The sequence below is a fragment of the Mytilus californianus genome, unplaced genomic scaffold (assembly GCF_021869535.1).
Source record: "Mytilus californianus isolate M0D057914Y unplaced genomic scaffold, xbMytCali1.0.p SCAF_1, whole genome shotgun sequence".
Classification (NCBI taxonomy): domain Eukaryota; kingdom Metazoa; phylum Mollusca; class Bivalvia; order Mytilida; family Mytilidae; genus Mytilus; species Mytilus californianus.
In genome coordinates, this window is record NW_026262581.1 from 120,952,153 (window position 1) to 120,956,600 (window position 4,448).

The following is a 4,448-nucleotide window of genomic DNA, read 5'->3' on the forward strand; positions in this document are numbered from 1 at the left end:
CAATTGCTTGTATGGATTTGAAGTATTAATACACCATATCCCTTCTTTTTCATTATATTCCTCATAATAAATAAAAAAAAACCTCATTTCAGGGCAAAAACAATTTTGACTTTAGTTAATGGTAGTCATTGAATCAAGTTAATGAGGTCAATGCTGACTCCATATGCCACATTTAATCCAACTACAGTCTAGGTATGCCTGAGATTACTATAACACTGAGATAACTATAACAGTGTTTTATTAATCTCAGGGTATGCTAGTAAGCTCTTTAGCCTTTAATGTCTTAGGCAAATGTGTATATATTTTTTTGCTATACCAGAAATTACAAAACTATACAAAAAGGTCATTCTGGAAATTTTATATACGATGTATTTTTGATGATTTTATGTTTGAACAAAAACATTAGAATCAGCCTCTATTTAATGTGTGTTGCAGAAATTTCAAAGCCCTGTTATAAAGCAGACCAAAAGTGGGTCAACAGGGATGAAGCTGTTAAAAACAATAAAAAACTAACTAAGACAAATTAGATAAAAGACTTTATTGAAAAGGCATGTGAAAATTTACAACATATAACAATAAACATGCATACATTATTTTTGTTTATCATTGTAAGAACAACAAGCAGTTAACAAGAAAGTTTTGTCGAAGTGATTTATCAACAACATAAAATATGCACTTCTTATAAAAAAGTTTTTAAAAATTATAAAACATTTAAAACATTATAAAATTTTTATATAATTTGTTTCAAAATATTGTTAATATCATTTAAACATACACAGAAAAGGAATATACGGTACAAATTTAAGAAAGTAAATGTTATTAATATTGAACACTTGTTATGATACAGTTGTATTACTTCCTTAAAATTTTATTTCGATGTTTTTCATTTTCTTAATAGGCTTTACCTAAACTTTTTGTCCTGAGGATACCTGATGACCTAAACACTTGTCATCTACACTAAATTTATATCATATTCTACAAGGGTCTTGAGGAGGTTTGCAGAATAGAGAATAATAGCAAAAAAATATGAAAAAATGGAGAATAATAGCACAAATTTTTTAAAAAATTGAGAAAATTGAGCAAAAGAAAAAAAAAAAAGAGAATAACAGGGAGCAAAAGTATAAAGAATTACTGTGGAATATAAAACAAATTAGGTAATACAAAACTGATTACAGATATGAACAATGTACAGAATAAATAAATCATATAATTACAGATAAATTCAAAAGTAAAATAATTTTCATGAGAATTTCACAGAATAAGCGTTAATTTTAAAGATGAAGAAAAATGCTCCCAAAAATTAAAGAATACAGGAATGAAGGACTAGCCACCTAAACCATCTTGTATTACCTCATAATTGTCCAATTAATATATAACCAATAACCTGATAAATCTTAAAGTGTACAGAAAAATATTGCAGGAAAATAAAACAACAACAAACATTTAACAGTATAAAAGTCAAGTGCTAAAACATGTATTAAACTTCTCAACAAACATCTTCGCTAGCCAAGGGTCACGATCCACTTCCCTCCTCTCCACCCTTGGCGGATTGAGATAGAATTTCAGAGACACAAGGTAATGATTCGAAACTCGCTGCATCCAATCAAAAAGCGCCTATAGCATGATCACGTGTAAATGTAGAAAGTGTATGTGAACAATTGGCACGTGCTTATTGTGCAACAAGTCTTTACATCCCTAAGCATACAACTATATTTAGTGACAATTTGAATGTTTTTAATCAATTAATAGAAGTTCCCGTGTATGTTTCTTGCACAAATGCATGAATGTCAACATATATTTTCGTTTCCTTGCTTTACCAAGTGTGTAGAATCTAGACGCTACCGTGTTTTACCTCCAAATTGAAGAGTTCAAGTGCTACCATTGGTCAAGAATAATGTATTCGGAATGGGCTTGACTTTAATCTACCAATAGATGGTGCAACAGTGTTATCACAAAATGTTGGCTTAATCTGCCAAGGGTGGAGAGGAGGGAAGTGGATCGTAACCCTTGGCTAGCGAAGATGCTCAACAAAGGACTACAGAGAATGTAAATTTAATTGCAGTGAATAATGGTAGGTCATAGAAACTATAGTAACTTGAACCCATGTTTTGTAACTAAAGGAAGAAAAGTACACTCCAAAAGCAACTGTACAATACAAAACATACCAGAATATACAGATAATTCAATCAAAACATAAATGTAAAATTCAATTAAAAAAAAACTAGGTAAACAAAAGTTGGAAATAAGGCCATAATTACATACTTTAAACAACACTTACTATCAGTTAAGTATGAATTACAGTTCATTTTGACATATTTTTAGACTCAAATATATTTTCTGTTCAAATGTTTAGTGAAAAAAACTTTTACTACATTCTGAGAAAGACCAAAGGAAATTAGGAATGAAATAAGTAAATAAAAATATCACAGAAATAAAGCACACATCTCACTCAACAAATAAAATTATCAAAATCAATCTCTCTCAATTATATACATGCAGTTTATTAAATATAACAAGATTTCTCCTACAACTTGTAGTATCTGAGAAATTGACATAGGTAATCACAAAAACTTAATGTTGACCCTTGAACTTTGAAATGAGGTCATGGTCTGGTTAATCATGTCTCAATATACCTAATATGGTTGTCCTATTACTCATATTCACTAAAAAAAAAGTTTTTTAGTGCTCATTTAACCATGAAAATGAGGTCAAGGATATATCCCAGACGGAAACTTCAGACCATAAGGCATCTGTATACCAGACAGTGATTATCCTGCTCCTTATCTACAAAAATATAAAGCTTTAAACAAAGAGCAAACGCTGCTGTCACCAACAGATTAGCTTACCTATGATTCCCATTCTGAAACATTCAATTGATGCAGGCTAGACAAAAATTAACACAATTGTCAAATAGTCAAAAAATAAAATTCTGACAAATTAACAACAAAAAAAATTGAATTAGTTTTTATAGAGGGTCACCCCCCCCCCCCTCCCCTTCCCACCCACCACTTTAATAATGTATTTCATGAATAAATTCTACCAATAATTCTAAACCTGATCTAAAATTTATTGACACAAGTCAGATAGCCAATTTTTAAACTCAATAAACCAGAGTATAGTCAAAGGTCTTTAACTGTGCTACTTTAATTCATACTGGATAAGGTAAATAGTGTAGAATGTGGTCATGGACAGCATGGACAGTCTGCCAGTCATGAACGTTGCATTTTACTGGAGTATTAAACATCACATTACTATACATAAATCTGTAACAAATTTGATATGAACATGATATAAATATAATATAGTAAAAAGGATTATCAAACAACTATACACACAAATTTTGATTTCAACTTTAAAAAATCACATTCAACATAATATATCTAATATATAAAAAAGCATAATCATTTGATCTGTTTCATGCACAGAAGGCACTTTTATAACATTTATGCATTGAAAATTGTTCTATCACCCTAAGTAACTGAGACAGTACTTGCATAATACATTGAGGTAGAGATGGCAGCTAGGGAATGGGTATTGCCTAAATTGGGACTTATGAACTACTCAGTGTTAGTGCTTGGGATATTAGGACTCTCAAAGTATTGAGTGTTTGGGGTATTGGGACTTATGAACTTTTCAGTGTTATAAGTATTTGGGATATTAGGAGTCACAAACTATTCATTGTTAGGGTTTGGTATATTGGGACTTTCGAACTATTCAGCATCAGTGCTTTGTATATTGGGACTCAGTGTTAGTTTTTGGGATATTAGTCTTATTAGCTATGTTTACCCCCACATTTTTATGTTTATATTAACCAGGATTCTTGTCAGTGATTGTCAATATTTATATAAAGTTATGTGATGTCAATGATATAAGTAGACAAAATATAAGTACAAACTTGTAAGGATATGTATATGTGTGATGGATTCACAACTCTAAACAATAAATAGTGACCTATAAAAACTCATGCTGATTAACACTACATAACATAATGGTACCCACTGATTCAAATGTAGTATTGCTAATTGATACAGGAATCAAGCTTAGTCTAAATGACTTTGAATTCATATAAAAATAAATTGCTTTGCCGAGCACAGCTGGATACGACCGCAGAGGTCCAACCCTGAACAGTTGGGGCAAAAATGGACACGATATTCGCGTTTGATACAGGTCTGAATTTGGATTATAATTAAATATTTGACACATAATAGGTTTCTGACACAGAATAACTGTAGTCAAAGAACTTAGAATTGGTTATATGATTTGAATTTATATTCAATTTTTTTATTTTGTTCAATACACTTTGCTGTAGCGAATTGACCCCCCCTCCCCCCACAAAAAAAAAAAAAAAAATTTACCTCCCTTTTTATGTATTTGTGCAACAATACACTATGCTGTTGCGTATTGAACCCCCACACCCCCCCCCCCCCCCCTTTTTTTCCCCCAAAAAA